The sequence below is a fragment of the Pelophylax lessonae genome (genome assembly GCF_965119305.1).
Source record: "Pelophylax lessonae genome assembly, chromosome: 1".
Lineage (NCBI taxonomy): Eukaryota > Metazoa > Chordata > Amphibia > Anura > Ranidae > Pelophylax > Pelophylax lessonae.
The window spans coordinates 493,231,020-493,250,577 of NC_138768.1; the positions used below are offsets into that span (position 1 = coordinate 493,231,020).

The window sequence follows — 19,558 nt, forward strand, 5'->3', positions numbered from 1 at the left end:
AAAGGCAATGGCCGATAATTGGCAAAATCGTGGGCGCCACGATGATCCACTATTGATCCTAGATAGTTCCCATGGGTGGGCCAGTGTGATATCTCTGAAATCACTGGATCATAAAAAGAATATGTGTATGTATATATATATATATATATATATATATATATATATATATATATATATATATATATATATATATATATATATATATGATTATATCCAGTAATACACCTCTAAATAATTATAGCAATAGAGAAGGACAAAGAGATAGATGTTTGTCGTACCTGTTATAAGTAAGTATTGCTCGTGGCTAGAGGTAAACAGAGTATATAGGAGTGTCAATCCGAGGACGTGGAGTAAATCCTGAAGGTAAGAATATTATAATGTGTGGGAGAGGAAAAAGCAAAAAAGACTGAAAAGGGGGGGAATGTGATTATTATTCCCATCCATCTTGGATTGATAGCAATTGTGTATATAATGTGCTACAATGGGGAAAAAAGAAAAGAAACCCAAAAAGGGTGTGCCACATGCAACAAAAAAATAAAAATAAAAATTGAGAAATGAATGGGTCTGTTTGAAATCTTGATGGACCAGATAAAAAAGCCCAAATGTTGTTAGGGTGAAGTCATGTTCGGTAACATTTAGCTATTGTCTCTGGGGTAATATGTGTATATGGCAGAATAGTGGCTTAAAGCTTTCAACCATTAGTCTTATAGTATAAGGCTTAATGATTTTTCAAGTGTTCACAACATTAAAGCGTAGCAGCCCACTAAGGGAGCCTGAAACAAGATATATAATCTTGTTTTACTGTTTAAAAGGGGGTACTCAAAGAAATGCACATAGATGTAGCCAATTTTAATAATATCCACAGAGAGATAAAGCTATGTCCGAACATAAAGAGGCATACAATTAATTCAGGCTTGCATGCCGACCAGAGAATAGAGAGAAAGCCATATCCAAGTATAAATAACCATGTAGTTGGTGTAGATTTGAATATCAGCAGGATATATCCAAACATTTACATCCTGCTGATAAGTCTGAGAACACACAGATAAGAATAAAGCATGCCAGTGAGTCATCCATAACATGAATGTCCCGATAGTCAATCGGTGCGTGAAGTAAGAGGACAAGAAAGGTGCCGGTATTGAGGAGTATAGTAGTGTCCTTACCTGTATCCTGCCTCAGTGGGAGAAGACAGCCTCTGCATCCATTCAAGGTAATTGACCCCTTATAAGGCGTCCATGGAGGATGATTTCTCCATGGTCGCAGCAGCGAAAGAAAAAGCACTGGTAGGAGCCTTATCACTGCAGTGCGTGAGATTGTAAAAATGGAGGATGCAGCTGATGTAGCCATGGGCGTGGGTGTGTCTTTTGGTATGCATAAGTCGCCTCGTACTCCAAATGTGTTTCCTTATGTGCCTTATTTTGACAGGTTTTCCTGTAAGGAATGGGCACAAATAAAATTACCCTTTGTGGTCCCCAAATGTTTTGCTGTACGTTACCCTTTTGAGGAGTGACTTTTAACTAGACTAGTTCACAAATGGTGGACCCTCCTGTTTTCAGATTGAATCACGATCCCAGTAGAGGAATCCCTGTCCTTTAAGGACCCGGCTGACAGGAAAGTGGAGGCTGTGGCACGCAGCATGTTTACTATGGCTGGTTCGGCATCTTTGCTTCAGCCCTGGTGTCTCGACCCTAACTGAATGGGCCAAGCTTTTGCGCCAGGGCCTGGGGAGTGAGCAGGTCCCAGCTGCTTATGTTGATTTAGCGGACCAGTTGGTCAATGGGCTGCAGTTTGTTTTTTGTTTTTTTCCAAACAGTGAGTTTATTAAAATCTTAGTACAGTACAAGTTGAAATAACAAAAGAAATAAACTGAGCAAGTGCAGCAGTAAAGGCATTATACATAGAGGGAGAAAAAAAAAAGACAACAACGAAGTATATACATACAAGTTACAACCAGCAGGCACAGAGCGGAACAGTGTGGTAATGATGCGGGGAGAAGCATCAACAACAAAAAGCCTATACACTCGTATCCGGCCATTGCACCCATCTGTCCCAGATCTTATCAAACTTGGTGGGACACCCTCTGCGTTTATAAAGCAATTTATAGAAGTAAATATTGACATTTACCTCCCGTATCCACATACCAAAGGTTGGGGGAATTACCCTGCATCCAGGTCCTGGCTATTAATTTCCTGGCCGCAGACAGTGTCTCCTGTAAGAATACAGTCATAAATGTATTCATGTCCCCATCTGCGTATATACCAAGGAGACACTGCTTAGGGTCCAGTTGCAGCGGAGATCCCATCTTGTCATGTAGAAAAGCTACCACCCGTTGCCAGTAACCCCGGAGCCGAGGGCAACTCCAGAGCAAGTGGAGAAAGGTGCTTCCAGCTGCGTGGCACATTGGGCAGCCAGGGTCACGATCAGTTTGATATCTGGACACCCTGAGGGGCGTGAGGTAAGCCTGGTGAACAATGAACATCTGGGTAAGTCTGTCGTGCAGTTTGTTTTTGATGCAGCTTTGGATACAGCTCCTGTGCTGTCCAAACTTTATGTTTCAGTGGTGGTGATTAGGTGCGTGCTGTGGCTTAAGAATTGGTCTGCAGACCAAGCCTGTAAGAAAGCTCTCATTGATCTGCCCTTTCAAGGTGTATCAGTTGTGGATTTTTTTACAAATGTTCCCAATATATGTGTAATAATAATAATCTCTCACCCACAGGTGGTTCTAAAATGGCTGCCGCATATTTAATGAACCATGTGCTTGCAGGGGGGGAGGTGCAGCCATGTGTGGATGACCTCACTACCTAGGAGTGGTCAAAAGAGATGACCACATCCTGTGGGAGGTCTTTCTGTGTACAGGATTATAAAAGGGTCAATTTGCATGAGAAAGCCCTTCTTCTACCTCACCCTTTGGCCCTTTCACATCCATTATGATGTAGCCTTGCTTGTTTGTTCGTTTGGAAGGTTGGCTGTTTGGAAACATGCGGCCAAGACCCCTTTTTGTTGCAGAGATCTATTGGAAACTGTTACAACTACCAAAGCTAAGTATTTCAATATTCTTGGGACAAGGGTTGTATGTTTAAAGTGTATTTGTTCATGGTAACTTTTATGTGTAAGGAAGCTTTATGTATTATGATGTCCAGTAATGGTAACTTTTAAGATGTTTAAGGAAGCTTTGTGTTTATGATGTCCAGTAAAGTTTTGTTTTATGCTTTTCTATCAAAACTGCTCTTGGTGCCTGCTTTCATTCTAAATATTCACGAGATATGTCAGTGGCTGTCCAGTATACCTGAATTATAAATTTTGTTGTTATCCACCCTTTGATACACAAGGCAATCGCCTGTTTGGGGCAACCCTGGATGACATCATTAAGGGTATCACGGGGGGGGGTACCTTCCTGCCACAGTCAAGGACAGAGAAGGCGCCTTGTTTCAGACGGGGCCCCTCCTTCTCAGCCCATAGAAAATTATTTCTTGCTTCTGGGACGGAGAATAAGGGAAATAGATCTTTTAAATCTTCCCCGGGAGGTTCCAAGCAACCTTGGCTTGGTAAGCCCAGAGCTAGCTTCTCTGGACCAGCAGACAAGACCCCTTCAACATGAAGGGTTTCCCTCACCCATTATTGGGGTGGGGGGGACATCTTCGCTGGTTTCTGGCCCTGTGGACATCTTTTGTGAGTGTCAAGGAGATCCGCAAAATGTTTATTTTGGGGGCACCCAGAAAGCGGGGCAAAGTTTGTTCTTTGCAATTTTTTTTTAAATGGAGTTCTATGGAGTTCTGATACTTCTAATACTGCCTGATTACCTAGAGCAGAGAGGTGGGTTATATACCAAGCTGAGGACAGCCCATGGGCGTAGCCAGGTGTTTTTTGTTCTGCCTAGTCCTACTCCTGGAGGAGGCAATATAACCCAGTAGTTATGGAGCGCTGTGTCCGTCGATAAAGTCAGATAAATTCATTTTCCGATAAATACAAATTCACATTTTTTTCTCTCTAATAAGAATTTTTACTTTACGGTTTAAACACCCAGGTTTAACCTTCACTCTTCTATGTTTGTTGCTCACTGTAATGTACTGTGTGATACCTTTGTTAAATATGTTCCTAAAGCATTCCCATTTTTCCTCTATGTTTCATGTTTCTAGGGTTAGGTTCCAATTAATGCCCTGTAGTATTGAGCACAGTTCAGAAAAGTCTGCGCTTTTTTTTTTTTTTAGAGTTGTGCTCCCCTAGTGCCTCCTTTTTAATGATTTATGCTAAATGTGATTATCCTGTGATCGCTAGATCCCAAGTTGTCCTGTATTGCCACATCTGAGATCAGGCTTGGATCGTTTGTAATTAATAAATCTAACAATGCATTCTTTCTAGTAGGAGAATACACCAATTAAGATATTAAGTTGTCCTTTAAGACATTCATGAAATGATGGGCCTTTAATGAGTGAGCTGTCCCTTCTACCCAGTCTATTCTATTCTTTTTTTTTCTATTCTAATATTGTTTATTATTTTGGATTCTATTCTAATCTATTTGAATTCAAATTCATTTTATTTGAATTTCGAAAAACTATCATTCTTTTTTTTTCTATTGATTTTCTATTCTATTCTCTTATTTTCTATTCTATTCCATTTATTCTTATATTTTCTATTCAAATTCAGTCTATTCTAAATACGAATTTCGGAAGATATTAATATACCCATCTCTGCCGTCAGATCCTTTAGGCAAGGCAGGACCCCGGGCTGCGACGGTCTCCCAGCGGAGCTCTATGTAGCGCTGTAGGATCTCGTTGGCCCGGACCTGCTCGAGCTGTACGAGGAGATGGTGGTGGAGGGCACAATGCCTCCGTCGCTGAGGGAGGGGATGATCACGATTTTGTATAAGCGTAAGGGGGAGAGAGGGTATCTGAAAAATTGGCGTCCCATCTCTCTCTTGAACGTGGACTACAAAATCCTCGCCAAGGTTCTGGCCAACAGGCTGAAATCGGTCATCGGACAGATCATCCACCCGGATCAGACTTGTGGCATTCCTGGTCGCAGGATTGCGGACAGCCTTGCGCTTGTCCGGGACACGGTCCAGTACATTCGAGGCCGCCGTGTGCACGCGGCCCTGGTCAGTCTTGACCAGGAAAAGGCCTTTGACCGTGTCTCCGATGAGTTTATGTGCAGAGCTCTGCGCAGGTTTGGTCTTGGGGACATGTTTTGTTCGTATGTGAATGTGATGTATAATGACATTTGTATTACAGTGTTGGTGAATGGCTGGAAAACTGACCCTTTCCCTGTTCTCTCTGGGGTCAGACAAGGCTGCCCTCTCTCACCTCTGCTTTTTGTTTGCTGTATAGAGCTCTTTGCCGAATGCATCCGACAGAACCCAGAGATCAGAGGGATCACCACACCGGGACCGGACAGAAGGGTTGTCAAGTGCTCACTCTACATGGACGACGTAACGGTGTTCTGTGCCGACCAGCGCTCCATCGACTCGCTCGTCCAGACCTGTGAGGACTTCGGCAAAGCTTCGGGGGCAAAAGTCAACTGCGGGAAGTCAGAGATCATGCTCTTCGGAAAGTGGTTACTGCCTTCTTCTGCATCCATCCCTTTCAGTATCAAGGCGGACTTCATCAAAATTCTTGGAGTTTGGTTTGGAGCTGAGGGCGCAGCCCTGAAGTCTTGGGAGGAGAGACTGTCCAAGATGAGACAAAAGTTTGGACTATGGAGCCTCAGAGAACTCACCATCGAAGGGAAAACACTGGTACTCCGCAGCGAGATCCTCCCTGTGTTGCAGTACCTCGCCCAGGCCTGCCCCCCCCAGGGTCAACACCTGCAAGGCCATCACCAGGGCGGTGTTCCACTTCATCTGGGGCTCCAAGATGGACAGAGTAAAGCGAGCAGTCATGTTCAAGGAACCCCTCAAGGGCGGTAAGGGCGTGCCCGACATCGCAACGTTACTGGGGGTGTTCTTTGCCTGCAACTGCATCCGCAGAACTTTGATTGACAGAACTTCGGACTCTGGAGGCAACTCCATGTCCCGTTTTTTCCTCCTGCCTCTCTGGAGGTCCCTTGGATGGGACAAATGGGACAGCTCCATCCCCTACAACTGGGACACTCCTTGGTACTACTTGGACACTTTCAAGTTCATCAAGGAGCTGGGGCTGCATGGAGTTAAGCCCGACTTGTGGAAGCCAAAAACTATCTACAAGTTGATCAGAGCATCGGACATTGCTGAGACTGTTCCAGGCCTCCCTTCAGCCACTTGCAAAGTGGTCTGGAGGAATGTTTCTTCAAAGAGACTCACCAACAGGCATAAAGATCTGGAGTGGATGGCTGTCCAGGGAGGGCTGCCACTCAGGACATTTATGCATGCCAGAAACTTGTGCAGATACAGGCACTGCCCCTTTTGTATCATCCATGAGGAAACGTCTTTCCACGTTTTCTGGGAGTGCTCATTTGCACAGAGCCTGTTGAGGGCCTTGGAACCTGAACTTAGAGACTTTGTTCCACAGACTGCCATCACACACTTCGCTGTGCTGAACGGACTTTTTCATGGGACTTTTTCCCAAGAGGACATTGACAACGCCTGGCGGGTGCTGTGTTGCTTTAAGGACGCTTTATGGTGCGCCAGAAAGCGCCTTATCCACCAGAGGGAGAGGATGTCCATTGAGGACTGTCGCAGACTGGTCCACAGTCTGCTCAGAGACTATAACCTGATGGATCTCATGGAGGAAGAGAAGGTCTGAAGATTTCCCCTTCCCCCACTCTCCCTTGTGTGTCTTTGTCCATTCAATAAAGCTTCGGGCCTGTGATTTCATTCCCCTCCCTTTACCCCACTCTCCCACCCCCCCATCACACCTGTTGCTTTTTTGAAACATTATATTATATTGATATAGTTTGAGCAATGCACGTATAGACAATGTTTTTAGTTTCATGCTTTAGGGGTATTGCGGCGTCATGCATGATGTGATGGCACGGGGTATCCTTACTCCGCACAACACATCAGGCATCATACCGCAGAATGAATGTATGTGATTGAATGTATTTATTAGTATGACCGGAAATGTATTGCAATGTAGTGTATTTATGCGCTGCGTCGCAGTACAGGGGAGAATGTACCCCGACAAAAGTATTGTTTTTTGTATATCTTTTATGCAAATAAAGATGATGTAGCCTTGCTTGTTTGTTCGTTTGGAAGGTTGGCTGTTTGGAAACATGCGGCCAAGACCCCTTTTTGTTGCAGAGATCTATTGGAAACTGTTACAACTACCAAAGCTAAGTATTTCAATATTCTTGGGACAAGGGTTGTATGTTTAAAGTGTATTTGTTCATGGTAACTTTTATGTGTAAGGAAGCTTTATGTATTATGATGTCCAGTAATGGTAACTTTTAAGATGTTTAAGGAAGCTTTGTGTTTATGATGTCCAGTAAAGTTTTGTTTTATGCTTTTCTATCAAAACTGCTCTTGGTGCCTGCTTTCATTCTAAATATTCACGAGATATGTCAGTGGCTGTCCAGTATACCTGAATTATAAATTTTGTTGTTATCCACCCTTTGATACACAAGGCAATCGCCTGTTTGGGGCAACCCTGGATGACATCATTAAGGGTATCACGGGGGGGGGGGTACCTTCCTGCCACAGTCAAGGACAGAGAAGGCGCCTTGTTTCAGACGGGGCCCCTCCTTCTCAGACCATAGAAAATTATTTCTTGCTTCTGGGACGGAGAATAAGGGAAATAGATCTTTTAAATCTTCCCCGGGAGGTTCCATGCAACCTTGGCTTGGTAAGCCCAGAGCTAGCTTCTCCGGACCAGCAGACAAGACCCCTTCAACATGAAGGGTTTCCCTCACCCATTATTGGGGTGGGGGGGACATCTTCGCTGGTTTCTGGCCCTGTGGACATCTTTTGTGAGTGTCAAGGAGATCCGCAAAATGTTTATTTTGGGGGCACCCAGAAAGGGGGGCAAAGTTTGTTCTTTGCAATTTTTTTTTAAATGGAGTTCTATGGAGTTCTGATACTTCTAATACTGCCTGATTACCTAGAGCAGAGAGGTGGGTTATATACCAAGCTGAGGACAGCCCATGGGCGTAGCCAGATGTTTTTTGTTCTGCCTAGTCCTACTCCTGGAGGAGGCAATATAACCTAGTAGTTATGGAGCGCTGTGTCCGTCGATAAACTCAGATAAATTGATTTTCCGATAAATACAAATTCACATTTTTTTCTCTCTAATAAGAATTTTTACTTTACGGTTTAAACACCCAGGTTTAACCTTCACATTTCTATGTTTGTTGCTCACTGTAATGTACTGTGTGATACCTTTGTTAAATATGTTCCTAAAGCATTCCCATTTTTCCTCCATGTTTCATGTTTCTAGGGTTAGGTTCCAATTAATGCCCTGTAGTATTGAGCACAGTTCAGAAAAGTCTGCGCTTTTTTTTTTTTTTAAGAGTTGTGCTCCCCTAGTGCCTCCTTTTTAATGATTTATGCTAAATGTGATTATCCTGTGATCGCTAGATCCCAAGTTGTCCTGTATTGCCACATCTGAGATCAGACTTGGATCGTTTGTAATTAATAAATCTAACAATGCATTCTTTCTAGTAGGAGAATACACCAATTAAGATATGAAGTTGTCCTTTAAGACATTCATGAAATGATGGGCCTTTAATGAGTGAGCTGTCCCTTCTACCCAGTCTATTCTATTCTTTTTTTTTTCTATTCTAATATTGTTTATTATTTTGGATTATTTTCTAATCTATTTGAATTCAAATTCATTTTATTTGAATTTCGAAAAACTATCATTCTTTTTTTTTCTATTGATTTTCTATTCTATTCTCTTATTTTCTATTCTATTCCATTTATTCTTATATTTTCTATTCAAATTCAGTCTATTCTAAATACGAATTTCGGAAGATATTAATATACCCATCTTAAGAAATTCGAATTTTGAATAGAAAAAAATAGAACAGAAAATAAGAGAATAAAAAAGAAAAGAATAGAATAGAAAAACAAAAAAATATGTAACCAGCTTCTGAAATTTGAATACATTGAATTTGAATGTGAATAGAAAAGAATAGAATAATACATAACCATCTTCTGAAATTGGAATTTGGGATAGAAAGAATTTGAAATTGAATTGAAAAGATTGTAATAGAATAGATAATAATAGAAACTAAGGGGATAGGAAAACAATAGGATAGAAAAACAATAAAATTGAATAAAATAAAACAGAATATAATATATAAAAACCTTCCATTCTTTTGTATTATTTTCTATTCTATTTTAATATTTTTTTATTCTATTCTAATCTTTTCTATTCAAATTCATTCTATTCTAAATATGAACACTAAATTTGGTTTCTTAACCATCTTGAGAAATTTGAATTTCAAATAAAAAAGATTAGAATAGAATAGAAAAACAAATAGAATATAATAAAATAGAAAGAATATAATATATAACCATCTTCCGAAATTTGAAATTCGAGTAGAATGAATTTGAAAAGAAAAGATTAGAATAGAAAATAATAAAACCGAAAATAAAGGCACTAGAATTGAAAAAAAAAGCAATAGAACAAAATATAATAAAATAGAAAGAAAATATAGCTATCTTTAGAAATGTAAATTTTCAAACAGAATGAATTAGAATAGAATAGAAAATAAGAGAATTGTGCTGTTTAGCTTGTAATGCTGAACTAAATAATACACCTCAGGAAGTACCGCCATGGCTAACAGAAGATAGACTTAGAACTAAACTAGAGAAACTTAACATAAATAAATCACCGTGACCAGATGGCTTGCACCCGAGGGTTCTTAAAGAGCTCAGCCCGGTGATTGCCAGACCATTATTCATGATTTTTAAGGATAGTCTACAGACGGGTATGGTGCCAGCTGATTGGAAAAAAGCCAATGTGGTAGCAATATTTAGAAAAGGCCCGAGATATATCCCGGGTAACTATAGGCCGGTCAGCCTAACATCAGTAGTCTGCAAGATTTTGGAGGGGATGTTAAGGGACCACATACATGATTTTAGTAATGAAAATGGTATTATTAGTACTAATCAGCATGGAATCATGAAAAATCGTTCTTGCCAAACCAATCTATTAACCTTCTATGATGAAGTGAGCTGCCACCTACAGTGGGTACGGAAAGTATTCAGACCCCCTCAAATTTTTCACTCTTTGTTATATTGCAGGAATTTGCTAAAATCATTTAAGTTCATTCTTCTTCCTCATGAATGGAATGTACACACAGCACCCCATACTGACAGAAAAACACAGAATTGTTGACATTGTTGCAGATTTATTAAAAAAGAAAAACTGAAATATCACATGGTCCTAAGTATTCAGACCCTTTTGCTCAGTATTTAGTAGAAGCCCCCTTTTGATCTAATACAGCCAGGAGTCTTTTTGGGAAAGATGCAACAAGTCTTTCACACCTGGATTTGGGGATCCTCTGCCATTCCTCCTTGCAGATCCTCTCCAGTTCTGTCAGGTTGGATGGTAAACGTTGGTGGACAGCCATTTTTAGGTCTCTCCAGAGATGCTCAATTGGGTTTAAGTCAGGGCTCTGGCTGGGCCATTCAAGAACAGTCACGGAGTTGTTGTGAAGCCACTCCTTTGTTATTTTAGCTGTGTGCTTAGGGTCATTGTCTTGTTGGAAGGTAAACCTTCGGCCCAGTCTGAGGTCCAGAGCACTCTGGAGAAGGTTTTGGTCCAGGATATCCCTGTACTTGGCCGCATTCATCTTTCCCTCAATTGCAACCAGTCGTCCTGTCCCTGCAGCTGAAAAACACCCCCACAGCATGATGCTGCCACCACCATGCTTCACTGTTGGGACTGTATTGGACAGGTGATGAGCAGTGCCTGGTTTTCTCCACACATACAGCTTAGAATTAAGGCCAAAAAGTTCTATTTTGGTCTCATCAGACCAGACAATCTTATTTCTCACCATCTTGGAGTCCTTCAGGTGTTTTTTTTAGCAAACTCCATGCGGGCTTTCATGTGTCTTACACTGAGGAGAAGCTTCTGTCGGGCCACTCTGCCATAAAGCCCCGACTGGTGGAGGGCTGCAGTGATGGTTGACTTTCTACAACTTTCTCCCATCTCCTGACTGCATCTCTGGAGCTCAGCCACAGTGATCTTTGGGTTCTTCTTTACCTCTCTCACCAAGGCTCTTCTCCCCCGATAGCTCAGTTTGGCCGGACGGCCAGCTCTAGGAAGGGTTCTGGTCGTTCCAAACGTCTTCCATTTGAGGATTATGGAGGCCACTGTGCTCTTAGGAACCTTAAGTGCAGCAGAAATCTTTTTGTAACCTTGGCCAGATCTGTGCCTTGCCACAATTCTGTCTCTGAGCTCTTCAGGCAGTTCCTTTGACCTCATGATTCTCATTTGCTCTGACATGCATTGTGATCTGGAAGGTCTTATATAGACAGGTGTGTGGCTTTCCTAATCAAGTCCAATCAGTATAATCAAACACAGCTGGACTCAAATGAAGGTGTAGAACCATCTCAAGGATGACCAGAAGAAATGGAAAGCACCTGAGTTAAATATATGAGTGTCACAGCAAAGGGTCTGAATACTTAGGACCATGTGATATTTCAGTTTTTCTTTTTTAATAAATCTGCAACAATGTCAACAATTCTGTGTTTTTCTGTCAGTATGGGGTGCTATGTGTACATTCATGAGGAAGAAGAATGAACTTAAATGATTTTAGCAAATGGCTGCAATATAACAAAGAGTGAAAAATTTAAGGGGGTCTGAATACTTTCCGTACCCACTGTAGATAAAGGTAAGCCTGTGGATGTGGTGTATCTGGACTTTGCAAAGGCCTTTGACACAGTTCCCCACAAACGCTTACTGTTCAAACTAAGGAAGGTAGGTATGGACCATAAGGAAGGTAGGTATGGACCATAAGGTAAGTACCTGGATAGAGAACTGGCTCCAGAGGAGAGTGCAAAGGGTGGTGATTAATGGGGAGTACTGGGATTGGGCGGGTGTGGAAAGTGGGGTCCTCTAGGGTTCTGTCCTGGGACCAATCCTGTTTAATTTATTCATAAATGATCTAGAGGAGGGGATATCTAGTACAATCTCAGTATTTGCGGATGATACTAAACTAAGCATGCCAATATCTTCTATGCAGGATGTGGAAACCTTACAAGCAGGCCTGAACAAAAAAATGGGGTGGACAACTACATGGCAGATGAGGTTTAATGTGGAAAAATGTAAAGTAATGCACTTGGGTGCCAGAAACCAGAAAGCAACCTACTCACTTGGGGGGGGGGGGGGACCTCTGGGTGAGTCTAAGATGGAAAAGGACCTGGGGGTATACTGGTAGACAACAGGCTTGGCAGTGGCATGCAATGCCAAGCTGCTGCAAGCAAAGCCAACAGAATACTGGCATGTATAAAAAAGGGGATTCACTCCAGAAATAAAGAGATTATTCTCCCACTCTACAAGACTCTGGTCTGGCCTCATCTGGAGTATGCTGTCCAGTTCATGGCACCGGTCCTCAGGAAGGATGTGCTGGAACTGGAGAGAGTCCAGAGAAGGGTAACAAAAATAATTAGGGGAATGGAGGACATCGGCTATGAGGAAAGACTACAAGCACTGAACTTATTCTCTCTGGAGAAGAGAAGATTAAGGAGGGATATTATATCAATGTACAAATACTGTACTGGCGACCCTAGCATAAGGAACAATCTATTCAGAGAAAGGGAATACAATAAGACACGTGGCCACTCACTAAAACTAGAGGAAAGGCGGTTTAACCTTAAAGTACGTAGGGGGTTCGTTACTATCAGAGCAGTAAGGATGTGGAATTCTCTTCCGCAAACAGTCGTATCAGCAGGGAGCATCGATAGTTTCAAAAAACTATTAGATGGGCACCTTAAAGACCACAACATACAGGGCTATACAATGTACGGTTAACAGCAAACACACACACACATCATAGGTTGAACTGGATGGACTGTCTTTTTTCAACATCACTAACTATGTTACTATGTTACCTTGCGGTGATCAAATACCACCAAAAGAAAGCTCTGTTTGTGGGAAAAAAAGGACGTCAAATTCGTTTAGGTACAGCTTCGCACGAACGTGCAATTGTCCGTTAAAGTCACGCAGTGCCGAATCACAAAATACCCCCTGGTCTTTAAGCAGCCAAATCCTCCCGGGCTTAAGTGGTTAACCCAGCAACCTGCCTAGGACCAGATCCATCGGAGCAAGCCCCAGGGTATCCAGTCATGGTGCCCACAATTTCTCAAATTTGGACATAGTTACCCTGTGTTGGTAAATAACCCTCTCCATTCTCAGTACACTACCCATTGCAGTAATCCAATTTGTCAAGGTCGGGGGGTCCTCTGACTTCCAATGTACCATAATCAATCTCCTAGCTTGAAAGAGAGCTCTATGTATTGCTTCCTTAACATATTTATCCCAATTATATTCATCCAGTAAGCCGAGCAAACATTTCAAAGGAGCAACCTTCAAGGATACCTGGAACACATTATTAAGAAGCCGCACCACCCCTGTCCAGTAGGGATGCAACTTCGGGCATCAGCAAAGCAAGTGGATAAGGTCCCCATGGTCTCTCCGGCACCGCACACAAGTGGGGTCTACCAGAAGTCCCATGGAGCGCAGTCGATGAGGGGTATAGTAAGTACTCTAAGTTTTATGTACAATTGCATCAGTCTCTGGGCAACATTCAGGGAACAGATTGTTACCGTCTGGAAGGCCTCCTCCCACTGCTCAGTGTCCATTGGGCCCAAATCTCTCTCCCACCTCGCCATCATCCCCACCGGGTGCTGCTTCAAATGCAGCCGTAGCAAGTGGGAGTAACACCGGGAAATGAACCCCCTGGATACCTCGGTTGCTCCAACCATGTCAAATATTGGAACCTGGCACAACACCCACTCCGAGGATGCACTCTGGGCCTTGACTGCATGCCTGAGCTGTAAATATAAAAAGTACATAGAGGAAGGAATATGGTAGGTAGCCTGTAGCTCAGAAAACGTCAATAGAATCCCGTTACGAAAAATGTGTTTAAAGTATGTCACACAGAACTCCTTCCAGTGAGCTCCAGACTGCAGTTTAGCAATTTCCAAATAAGTATTGTTAAGCCAAATGGGACTATAATCAGTGTATCCTTCCGCCCCCTGCAGATATTTAGTTTTGTTCCAGACTTTCTGAATGAGATTATAGGTGGGGAAGGCCTTATGAGGTTTATTGAAGACGTGCTTCCAAAGTTGTTAATAAAGGCCCCTCTCGGGTCATGTATCTCATTATTCCCCGGGACGAGTGTCCACCACCCCCCTATTGTTCGCCGTCCCTATTAAATGTTGCAGTTGAGCGGCCAGATAATATAACCAGGGGTTGGGCAACGCCAAACATCCCTCATCTTTGGGTCTTTGCAAGTACTCCAGTTTAAACCTGGACGTCCCGGATTTCCAAATCAGTGTGCGAAAGACAGAATTAATCAGTCTAAAAGTCTTTAAAGGGATCACCATAGGGGAGTTATGAAGCAGGTACAATTGTGGCATGAGTATCATTTTTATCAACTTAACCCTACCAGCAACTGACAGGTACAGAGAGCTCCATGTTTTAATACGATCTTGAAACCTCTGAAGAATGGGGGTAATGTTCAGTCTGCTAAAATCATGCACCATGGGGGGGATATCTGTACCCCAATGTACCTGAACATATCTGTGACAGGGACAGGGCAAGAGGGCACCACTCATTGAGACCCATCCAGGAGCATCAGTGTGGACTTGGACCAGTTGACGAGGAGGCCAGAGTACCTCCCAAAGTCCTCTATTGCAGTCATGGCTGCTCTGAGTGAAGCATCTGTATCACCCAGCAAGAGCAAAGTATCATCAGTATAGAGCATCACTTTTTCATGAATATCCCCGTAGTGAAAACCCTGAATGTCTGGATGAGATCTTATCTGAATCGCCAGAGGCTCAATGGCCAAGGCGAATAGAAGGGGGGACAGGGGGTACCCCTGTCTAATACTTTCTTACTCAAAGTAATGCGAGACATGACCCAAATTTCTAATAGCTGCCTGCGGTTTAGCAAAGAGAAGCTTCACTCATGATATATAAATTGGGCCAAACCCAAATCTTCCCATAACAGCCCACAAGTAGGTCCAGTCCATGCTGTCAAAAAGCCTTAGCGGCATCAAGAGACAGCAAGGCTCTGGACCCCGGCACGGGACTGCATATTCAGGAACAACCTCCGAATCTTGATCGCAGTGGATTTTTGGGGCATGAATCCTGCCTGTTCAGAGTATATTAGGGATGTAATTACCTTATTTAGTCTAAGTGCCAGAACTTTCGCTAAGATTTTAACATCACACTGTAGTAAGGAAATTGGTCTATAGGACCCAGGGTCAACCGGATCCTTGCCCGATTTCAAAATGAGAACTACATTTGCCTTGCACATAGACGGGGGCAGAGCACCAGACTCCCTAGCCTATTTAAAGACCTGTAACAACCGTGGAAGGATTTCATCTGCATGTTGCTTGTACACCTCTATAGGGATACCATCCTCCCCCGGTGCCTTACAATTAGGGAACAAGGAGACAGCTTCCTGCAATTTGTCCAAAGTGAGTGGTGCTTCCAGTCCCCGTCGCTGCCTATCAGTCAAAGTGGGGAAAGTAAGCTGTAGTAAGTATTGTCCAGTTCCTCCGGTAAATATGCAGTCTGGGGGGAATACAAGGTTTCATAAAAGTTAACCAGCACCCCCAGGACACCCTCAGACAAGCTCACCAAGGAACCCCCGGGAGACCGAAGTGCGCCTATGTCTTCTCCCCTTCCTCAAAAAATGCCTGTTTAGAGAAGAACCGCTTCTGCTCGGCCTTCGAGGACAGCAGGTGCTCATAAGCAGATTGAGCCTCCCGCCATGCCGCTCTAGCCGAATCAGAAGGGTCAGCCACATCATTTTTTTTCCATATCTCTCACCCTAGTCTCCAATGCGGCAACCAAAGCAGTAGAAGATTTCTTCACTTTTGAAATTTCAGCAATCAATACTCCCCAGAGTTATGCCTTAAAGGCCGCCCCCCGGGTGACCGCACTGTCAGAATGATCTTGAAACTAGTAAAAGTCAGATATACATGTGGACACAGTGGACGGGGATTCAAATAATTTCACCCAGAAAGCATTAAACTTCCAAGGTGCCCTGCTCAAAGCAGTCTGAGGGGTTACCCGCAGGTGTATTACCAAAGGGGAGTAGTGAGAGACACTACGAGGTCTGTAATCAACCTCACCAACATAGGGAAGTAGGGACGGGGGGTGCTCATTCCAAGATCTATTCTGGACAGAGTGCCGTACGTTTTAGAAAAACACGACAATTATTTTGTCCCAAGGTGTCGCACCCTCCAGACATCCACCCAACCCACCTCATGAGCCAATGCCACCAAGGGAGTTCCCCTGGAAGTCAGGACCCGAGGGACTGGGTGTCTATCCAAAAAGGGGTCCACACAGCAATTGAAATCTCCAACCACCAGCAGCGGGACATCCGGCCTCGCATCCATAAAGGTGACCAGAAGCCGGAGTACCGCTACAGAAAAGGGAGGATACAAGCCAATATATATGTCAAACAGCAGATATGGCAATGAATAAATACGTAACGACCCTCATTATCAATTTCACTGTCCAGTTCCTGAGAGTCCAAGGCACTCTGGATCAGTACACTAACCCCCTTGAGAAGGCGGTATGAGTAGAGTGGTAGGCCTTGAGATGGGTCTCCTGAAGACAAATAACGGCAGGTAGGAACTGTCTCAGACACATAAACACCATGGTTTGTTTCAAAAGCGGAGTTCCACCCAAAAGTGGAACTTCCGCTTTAGGTGGTCCTAACCCCCTGATATGCCACATTTGGCATGTAATTTTTTTGGGGGGGGGGGAGCGGGTACCTAGTTTTGACAGGTACCCGCTCCCACTTCCGCTCAGAGCGCCGCGGCGCCCTGAGCAGAAGTTATCCTCTCCCCCTCCCTCCCTGCAATCTTCTGGGACATGTCAGAGGTCCCAGACGATTGCCGGCCAATCACGGCGCGTAGCGCAACTCGCGCATGCGCAGTGCGTACCCGGCTGTGAAGCCGCAAAGTGTCACAGCTGGGTGCCCACACCAGTGATGCCGGCGCCGCAGACAGAGAGAGAGAAGAGCGAGGCTTCGGGCGGCCGCATCGCTGGACCGTTGGACAGGTGAGTTTGTGAGGCTGGAACTCCGCTTCAAAGGAGAGTGAAGGCCCCTAAAATTCCAAGAGATTAATGGGATCTGTGCCATAGAGGTAAAGCAGTGGTAGTAACAGTAGGAGAACCCGAGTCAGGTGAGCAGTCCAGGATAGTTCAGCAGGGGTGATAAGCAGGAACTTCATCCGGGAGACAAGGACAGCATGGCGTATACAAGAAGTGAAGTAGCACACTGGTACTGGCAAGATATAGTTAACCGGTGTAACCACGCCTATGCCAGAGTCTATAGAATAGGGCCACCAGATTTTGGCAGCACTTTAGCCCGGATCAAAAACAAAATCCCAACGAATACTCCAGGGAGCGTGGAGGAGCATACCAACAGGGCAGCTCTCTAAAGTGCAGTAAATAGGAAACTCTCACAAGCCATCAAAGAATGATGGGTACTCCTTTAACTGTAAGCGGTATAGCATCAGCAGCTCACATCTTCAGCAGCATAATAATGTCCCCCAGCAAGAGACTCTTAAAGAAACATGAATACAAATACCTGAAAAATTCAGAGCAGGCGGCCCCCATCAATGGAATAGGGGAAGCAGTTCAGCAGGGTACAGGGAGGGTTCAGACCCCCTCCACTTCCTCTTCCATCTGACGCAAGGTTTGTTCATTCCGGTCCAGCAATGAGGCCGCATCACATGACGATACAAAGAACTGTACTTGGCCTCGGGCAGTAACTCGAAGTTTTGCCAGGTACAGCATGGCATAGGGTAATTGCAGGATCCTCAGCCTCCGTTTAACATCAGAGAACTTCACCCTCCTGCCTTGGACTTCAGCTGAGAAGTCAGGATAAAAGGAAATTTTTGCTCCATTGAATTGAACAGCTCCTTTTTTCCCACGCCTGGTGCAGCACCGACTCGCGGTCTCTGTAATGAAGGTTACGGGCCAACATAGATCTAGGGAGGCCCCCTGGTGGATGAGGACAGGGAGGCACTCTATGGGCCCGTTCCACAGCAAACATATGTGAAAAAACATCAGCCCCAAACACTTCTGCGAGCCACTTTTCCACAAATGCAGTATGATCTTTCCCCTCCACCTTTTCAGGGAGGGCCACTATGCGGACATTATTTCTGCGGAGGCGATTCTCCATATCCTCGACTCTTATCATATGCCTCTCTAGCAAGTTGATAAGCAGATTTAGTGTCCCTAGATATGTCAGGAGGTTGATCCTCCAAATCACTGACCCGACTCTCCACAGCAGTAGTCCTTTCTCGGATCTTCTGCAGGTCCTATCTCAACAGGGACACATCCTCCCTCAAGCCCCCAAATTGATCTTTCAGTATATCTTTGAGTATCAGCACAATGATTCACAGCCTTAAAAATGTCAGCCAGTGTCGGCTGGTCCTGTTCTGGCCCCTCAGGCTCATGGATGGAGAGGGATTGAGTGTCCATGGGCTGTATATCTGGGCCATGCGGCAGGATGGGAGGCTGACCAGGGTCCCCCCCCTGCGCAGCTCATATAGTCCCCCTGATGGATCCATGCGATTTGCACTCTGGGCCCCATTCAATTTATGAGTAAAGAATAGCATGTCTCTGGGTGGCACCTTACACCGACCCTTATGTGATTCCTGCGTTTTCACATCAGCTTCTTTGCCCGGATTGGGGCAGAAATGTAGGCTGGGGGAGGATCGGTGTGCGGATCTGAAGCAGGAGCTGTGAGAGACACGTCCTCTCACATGCCGGTCTCGGCCACGCCCCATGTCCCATAGACTTAAATAGAGTTTGCATGTTCGTTAGAACTTTTTCCCTGTTCGAGATGTTGAAGTGCGAACCGAACAGGGGGGTTTTCGGCCCATCACTATTCCGGATATGTGCCTGCTGTACTATGTACTTGTATGAAAAATGTACCTGTTGTCTTTGTTTTGCTTACTTTGTGTGAAATCTCTGGTGTTCCTGACAGTCTCTCTGCTTTCCTAATAAAAACTGACCACACTAAGCAGGAAAACACAGCGTGGTCAGTTCTCTAGCTAGGCTCTCCTCCAATAAACAGACTTATCTTGACATGCACCCCTGCACAGCCATTCAATGGGAAGCTCAGTGTACTGCTGATTTCCCTCCCCTCAGCTCTTATGCAGCTGAGAACAAAGGGGAATGTGATCACTTAACCACTTCAATACCGGGCGATTTCTGGCACTCCGCTCCTAAATGTAAAAATCATAATTTTTTTGCTAGAAAATTACTCGGAACCCCCAATCCTTGTATATTTTTTTTTTTAGCAGAGACCCTAGGGAATAAAATGGCGATCATTGCACCTTTTTATGTCACACGGTATTTGCGCAGCAATTTTATAAACGCGTTTTTTTGGGGGAAAAAAAACTGTTTTGTAAATTTAAAAAAACAAAACATTAAAGTTAG

At 44.1% G+C, this 19,558-nt stretch overlaps 1 protein-coding gene and 1 pseudogene across 2 annotated transcripts in view; one reads left to right on the top strand and one right to left on the bottom strand.

Annotated features, from left to right (window-relative positions):
• The window catches only part of UBXN6 (UBX domain protein 6), a 391,844-nt gene that overhangs the window by 61,620 nt on the left and 310,666 nt on the right, over positions 1–19,558 (bottom strand). The window lies entirely within an intron of this gene.
• Positions 5,534–6,716, top strand: LOC309544502 (annotated as a pseudogene). The gene has a single exon. The product of its transcript is annotated as an uncharacterized misc_RNA (transcript).